The following is a 7,398-nucleotide window of genomic DNA, read 5'->3' as shown; positions in this document are numbered from 1 at the left end:
ATCGGTCAAACCTGCCAACTTTTGGTAGGGCCAGCCAACCATTTAATGTGAAGGGGGGGCCTTTCAACTCTCCTCGACAGCAGATGTTTAGGGAAGGAAGAATTAGGCATTTGGATTTCAGCATATCTGATTCTCTTTTTCCCCAGGAAAATAAGCAGTCAACAGAGGTGTCTGGCAGCAGCTCACTACTCTCTTTACTTTACTCCCTCTGCTGGAGTGACAAGTGCATTCTAGTCTCCACGCCTATCGTTCTCCTCTTTATTACTAGACAAAGTGCAATTTGTAAAGGTTTCAATATCTATGTAGCAAAGCAGTGGGCCGTGATTTATTGAGAGCTCTTGTAAAAACCAGTTCTGAACATCTTCATAACGTTTCTCCTAAGGTAAGAAAGGTACTCAAGACAAGGAACCATAAAGGTGGTGTCACGTTGACAGGTGGCAGGAAATCTGTGAGACTGGCAACACGTGGTTTGATCTGACAGGTTTTCCCTGTGGATCAATAGGGGTCTGTGTTGTTTCTGGTAATGGCCACACCCCTTGCCTCAGGTGTTGCTAATGAGGGCATTTTAACCTTCCATATTTATTGTTGCTTCTCCCACAATCCTGTGCAGTTTATATGTTTTATATGGTATAATTATCTGGGTCAAGCAGGGTACTCAACCTTAGAGCTTCTATTGTGATTGTTTATAGCTTCAGTTGTGGATTGCTGATATGTGAATGTCGGCAGAGTTCCTGGTGCTTCCATAGCCCCTATGAAGTTAAGTCTTTACTTTCCCTTTTTGTATTTTGTTTGGGTTCTGTGTGTTGCATTTACCTATTGTTTGTATTAGGCCTGAAGGAGACTCCTGTTCATCCTTTCTTTTGGAGGAACAGGTAGTCTCGTCCCTGCCATTAGTACCAGGGTCCTATAGGGCTAGATAGGACTCTAGGTATTCCTGCGTATAAACACACCTACCTCTGGGGTCTGTTCATACTGGTAGTCAGTCAAGATTTTGGTTAGGGTTTTACTAGGAGGTGTCCATCTTCCTTTCCTAGTTTCCAGGCCTGATTCCCTGTTCCCCCCCTTCCCTCTTATGCTCTGTGTGGAATCTCCCTCCCACACCAAAGCATGACAGGGGGCCATTGTGACCCCCAAATTGCAATAAGTTTTGGAAGGACAATGTAGAGAGTGTAAGAGGATGGAAAGTCAAAAATTTAACTGGTTAGGTGAAGCTTTGTTTGTGTATTATGGTGGTAGAATAACCACACTGAAGGGGCCATGGCGCCCCTGTGAGTTCTACATCCCCTTCCTCCAGGTACATATGACTGTATCTGTGCATTTTTACTTACAAAGGACAAGCTGCAGCGTCCAGCACAGCCGTCATATTGAAGAGCCATTGTGTCTGTGTAAACAAGAAAATGGGGTGCATACCTTGCAGGAATGTGGAGCTCCTTTCACTGTGAATTGAGATGAGCGCATTTATGAAAAATCCTGAATTTCACAAAGAAATTTGATTTGTGACTAATTACTTTGTCACTAAGTGCATTGCTTTGAATGTAGCTGGTACAATGATGGGGAACAACAATCGTGCCGCCCCCCTGTCATTGAACTGCTCAGATGCTGCATTCATCGCTGACTGCGGCATCTGAGGCTACAATTTTTGCCTTTCAGGGGTTAATCAGGGTAAAAATATAGGCTCACTTTATCCATTTGCTCGCATAGAGGCCATCGCGGCCATCTTGATTAAATGACCCCAATCATAAATCATGTCTGAGTGACACGCACATAAATAGCTACAGGTAAATTCATGTTTGACAGCATTAATGAACAGTGGGGTAGATATATCAAGACTGGCTGACCCATCCGCCACTCTTAATCTCCCTCCACTGGTGTGAGATGTGCCTGATTTTTTAAGAGGCAGAAACCTCTTAACAAATCAGACGCATCTCTGCCATGCGCCAGAAATTGAAGTCTACGCCAGCTACAGGCTGGCATAGAATTCAGCTATATCTTCCACCACTTTCTGGCGAAAGTTATAGTAAATGTAGTGGCGTCTCGAAGTGATGCCCCCTTTCCCCAAGCCACGCTCCTTTTCTCTCAGCACTTCAGATGTCATGCACCATAATGTGTGACTTTTTTACACCACAATTGTGGAGTAAAACCATTGATAAATGTCCCCCAGTGCGTTATGCTTATTCCAAAGCTTCCAAAAATTGTCCCTGATTGGGAGCAGGTGATGTTTAAACACAGACGTGTTATGGGGCAAAAAATTTGAATTGTTGGAGGACCAAGTGTCCAAAAATGATGCCTTGACGGGGTTTGAATGCCTGCCCATACAACATGCAAAAGTGTTAATTGTCCGAAGAAATAGTCGCTCTTTCGAGCCTAGAAAAATTCTCCCTTTTAAGGGTCCATTCACACGTCCGTAGAATGGGTCCAAATCGGTTCTGCAACGTTGCGGAACTAATCTGGACCCATTCATTCTCTATGGGGCTGGCTCTATGTTCTATTCTTGTCCGCAATTTCGGACAAGAATAGGCAGTTCTATGGGGGTGCCGGCCAGGTGTATTGCGGATCCGCAATACACTACGGATGTGTGAATGGACCCTAATTTGGAGGGACTGCAGTGCAGTGTGGATGTGGAAAGGGTACGGCTATAGTGGCATGTAGTAGCAAAAGCAGCATTGCATGGAACATAGAAGGCAGTAGATTGGCTGTGGTAGTAGTAGGGCAGTGGCCGGGATTGGGGTGGCCCCAATGCTACGCTGCGTCCCCCGGACAACGTTGAGGTGTCACCAACTGTTGCTGCTTTCTGGAAGGGACGGTAAGACGTGGTGCACCCCAATGGTAAATAAGTCCAGAGAGTTGGGGTCTGCAGTAGACCAGGGTGCATCTTTACTGGAGGTATTAATGTGCAAAACAATACAGGCGAGGCATAGACTGGCTTCTCCAATCTCCTCCCTGTCCCTCCCTCTCTCTCTCTCTCTCTCTCTCTCTCTTTAGAAGGCTGGTACCCTGGTCCAAGGCTGGTGATCCAGCCGTCTGTGGCAGAGTATCCCCGTCTCAGCGTCTTCTTCTGGTCACTCAGTAGTCTGGCAGAGTCTTCTCTTCCAAGCACTGTTTCCTAACTGCAGAACACTAGGGGCTGGGACTTCTCTCCTTTTATATTGTTTATAGCTAAACTAGAACCTTCTAGTGGGAGGGGTGGAGTGTAGAAACTCAGTACAAACAGATACATTGTTTCACTTTCCGTCTCTTATAGACTTACATTAGAGCTTCAATGATAGTCAATAGCAATGACACAGCAGTTTTGCTAGACAAAAACAAGTTTCCAGACATAACATAGCTAAACCAGATACTCAAAAGGTCAGTCTGTCTGGTTTTGGAAGTAAACAAGTCTGTTTTTTCCCTCCAAACCATGCTCTTCTTTAACCCCTTTAGGACACAGCCTTATTTCACCTTAAGGACCAGGCCATTTTTTGCAAATCTGACCAGTGTCACTTTAAGTGCTGATAACTTTAAAACACTTTGACTTATCCAGACAATTCTGAGACTGTTTTTTCATCACATAGTGTACTTCATGACACTGGTAAAATGAAGTCTAAAAAAAAAAATTTCCAAGTTTCAATTTCTCTACTTTTATATCACATAGTAATACCTACAAAAATAGTTATTACTTTACAGTCCCCATATGTCTACTTCATGTTTGTATAATTTTGGGAATGACATTTTTTTTTTGGGGATGTTACAAGGCTTAGAAGTTTAGAAGCAAATCTTGAAATTTTTTGGAAATTTTCAAAAACACACTTTTCAAGGACCAGTTCAGGTCTGAAGTCACTTTGTGAGGCTTACATAATAGAAACCACCCAAAAATGACCCCATTCTAGAAACTACAACCCTTAACCTCTTAAGGACATAGGGCGTACAGGTACGCCCTTGTGCCCTGGTACTTAAGGACACAGGGCGTACATGTACGCCCTGTGTATTTTCGATCACTGCCGTGTGGCTGGCAGTGATCGGAACCCGGTGCCTGCTCAAATCATTGAGCAGGCACCTAGGCTAAATGCGCGGGGGGGTCCCGTGACCCCCCCATGTCGGCGATCGCGGCAAACCGCAGGTCAATTCAGACCTGCGGTTTGCTGCGATTTCTGCAGTTTCTGGTCCCCGCGGTCCCTGACCGCAGGGATCAGAAACTTTATATGCCTAAAAAAAGTTTTATTCACCCCCCCCTGCACCCCCGAATGATTTTTATGGTGGCGGGAGGTGCAGGGGGAGGGTTGCGGGCGGTGTGGGCGGTGCGGGAGGCGGGCGGTGCGGCAGGCGGGATCGCGATCCCCTGCCCGCCTCCCCTTGAAAATTCATTGGTGTTCAGTGGGTATACCAGGGTGCCAGCACATTGCTGGCACCCTGGTATAAACGGCTGACATCTGCGATGCGATGTCAGCCGTTTAACCCTTTCCATACAGCGGTCCGTACGGACCGCTGTATGGAAAAGGTTAACAGCGCAGGGAGCTCCCTCCCTCTCCCATCGGGGGGCTGCTGTGCCTTTGCAGCCCCCCGATGGAGAGGGAGAGAGCCCCCAGACAGCCCCCCGAGAGATCCCCTCCTTACCCTTCCCCGTCTGCGAAGTTCTGAGCAGACGGGGAAGGTTCCTATGGCAACAGGACGCCTCTCAGGCGTCCTGCTGTCCATGGTGCTGAACAGATCTGTGCTGAAAGGCATAGATCTGTTCAGTGTAAGTAAAATACAGTGCAGTACAATATATATTGTTCTGTACTGTATTATACAGACATCAGACCCACTGGATCTTCAAGAACCAAGTGGGTCTGGGTCAAAAAAAAGTGAATAAAAGTGAAAAAAAAGTAAAAATCAAAAAACATATTTATCACTGATAAAAAATGAAAAAAATAGAATTCCCTACACATGTTTGGTATCGCCGCGTCCGTAACGACCTGATCTATAAAACGGTCATGTTACTTTACCCGAACGGTGAACACCATAAAAATAAAAAATAAAAAACTATGATGAAATTGAAATTTTGCCCACCTTACTTCGCAAAAAAGGTAATAAAAGTGATCAAAAAAGTCGCATGTACGCCAAAATGGTAACAATCAAACCGTCATCTCATCCCGCAAAAATCATACCCTACCCAAGATAATCGCCCAAAAACTGAAAAAACTATGGCTCTTAGACTATGGAGACACTAAAACATGATTTTTTTTGTTTCAAAAATGAAATCATTGTGTAAAACTTACATAAATAAAAGAAAAGTATACATATTAGGTATTGCCGCGTCCGTATCGCCCGGCTCTATAAAACTATCACATGATCTAACCCCTCAGATGACCACCGTAAAAAAATAAAAATAAAAACGGTGTAAAAAAAGCCATTTTTTGTCATCTTACGTCACAAAAAGTGTAATAGCAAGCAATCAAAAAGTCATATGCACCCCAAAATAGATTCCAATCAAACCGTCATCTCATCCCGCAAAAAATGAGACCCTACTTAAGATAATCGCCCAAAAACTGAAAAAACTATGGCTCTTAGACTATGGAGACACTAAAACATTTTTTGGGTTTTAAAAATGAAATCATTGTGTAAAACTTACATAAATAAAAAAATTTGTATACATATTAGGTATCGCCGCGTCCGCGACAACCTGCTCTATAAAATTACCACATGATCTAACCTGTCAGATGAATGTTGTAAATAACAAAAAAAAAAACGGTGCCAAAAAAGCTATTTCTTGTTACCTTGCCGCACAAAAAGTGTAATATAGAGCAACCAAAAATCATATGTACCCTAAACTAGTACCAACAAAACTGCGACCCTATCCCGTAGTTTCTAAAATGGGGTCACTTTTTTGGAGTTTCTACTCTAGGGGTGCATCAGGGGGGCTTCAAATGGGACATGGTGTAAAAAAAAACAGTCCAGCAAAACCTGCCTTCCAAAAACCATATGGTGTTCCTTTCCTTCTGCGCCCTGCCGTGTGCCCGTACAGCGGTTTACGACCACATATGGGGTGTTTCTGTAAACTACAGAATTAGGGCCATAAATAATGAGTTTTGTTTGGCTGTTAACCCTTGCTTTGTAACTGGAAAAAAAATATTAAAATGGAAAATCTGCCAAAAAAGTGAAATTTTGAAATTGTATCTCTATTTTCCATTAAATCTTGTGCAACACCTAAAGGGTTAACGACGTATGCAAAATCAGTTTTGAATACCTTGAGGGGTGTAGTTTCTTAGATGGGGTCACTTTTAGGGAGTTTCTCCTCTAGGGGTGCATCAGGGGGCTTCAAATGGGACATGGTGTAAATAAACCAGTCCATAAAAATCAGCCTTCCAAAAACCATACGGCGCACCTTTCCCTCTACGCCCCGCTGTGTGGCCGTACAGTAGTTTACGGCCACATATTGGGTGTTTCTGTAAACGGCAGAGTCAGGGCAATAAAGATACAGTCTTGTTTGGCTGTTAACCCTTGGTTTGTTAGTGGAAAAAATGGGTTAAAATGAAAAATTAGACAAAAAAATGAAATTCTCAAATTTCCTCCCCATTTGCCAATAACTCTTGTGCAACACCTAAAGGGTTAACAACGTATGCAAAATCAGTTTTGAATACCTTGAGGGGTGTAGTTTCTTAGATGGGGTCATTTTTGGGTGGTTTCTATAATGTAAGCCTCGCAAAGTGACTTGAGACCTGAACTGGTCCCTAAAAATTGAGTTTTTGTAAATTTCTGAAAAATTTCAAGATTTGCTTCTAAACTTCTAAGCCTTATAACATCCCCAAAAAATAAAATATCATTCCCAAAACAATTCAAACATGAAGTAGACATATGGGGAATGTAAAGTCATCACAATTTTTCGGGGTATTACTATGTATTACAGAAGTAGAGAAACTGAAACTTTGAAATTTGCAAATTTTTCCAAATTTTTGTTAAATTAGGTATTTTTTGGTGCAAAAAAAATTATTTTTTTGACTCCATTTTACCAGTGTCATGAAGTACAATATGTGATGAAAAAACAATCTCAGAACGGCCTGGATAAGTCAAAGCGTTTTAAAGTTATCAGCACTTAAAGGGACTCTGGTCAGATTTTCAAAAAATGGCCTGGTCCTAAGGTGTAAAAAGGCTGTGTCCTTAAGGGGTTAAGGTACAGAAACACCCCATATGTGGTAAACCGCTGTACGGGCACACGGCAGGGCGCAGAAGGAAAGGAATTCCCTACGGTTTTTGGAAGTGAGATTTAGCTGGACTGGTTTTTTGACACCATGTCCCATTTGAAGCCCCTCTGATGCACCCCTAGAGTAGAAACTCAAAAAAAGTGACCCCATTCTAGAAACTACACCCCTCAAGGTATTCAAAACTGATTTTACAAACTTTGTTAACCCTTTAGGTGTTCCACAAGAATTAATGGAAAATAGA

General features: G+C 43.0%; 1 protein-coding gene across 2 annotated transcripts in view; it reads left to right on the top strand.

Annotated features, from left to right (window-relative positions):
* Positions 1-307: 307 nt before the first annotated feature.
* LOC120993695 (retinol dehydrogenase 7-like) overlaps positions 308-7,398 on the top strand; it is a 115,519-nt gene continuing 108,428 nt past the window's right edge. For both annotated transcript variants that reach the window (XM_040422170.1, XM_040422171.1), the window contains exon 1: positions 308-382. The gene's annotated coding sequence lies outside the window, so the exon portion shown is untranslated. The remainder of the gene's footprint in view (positions 383-7,398) is intronic.

This window comes from Bufo bufo, chromosome 3 (genome assembly GCF_905171765.1).
Source record: "Bufo bufo chromosome 3, aBufBuf1.1, whole genome shotgun sequence".
In the NCBI taxonomy this organism is placed as follows: Eukaryota; Metazoa; Chordata; class Amphibia; order Anura; family Bufonidae; genus Bufo; species Bufo bufo.
This window is presented reverse-complemented; position numbering and strand designations above follow the sequence as displayed.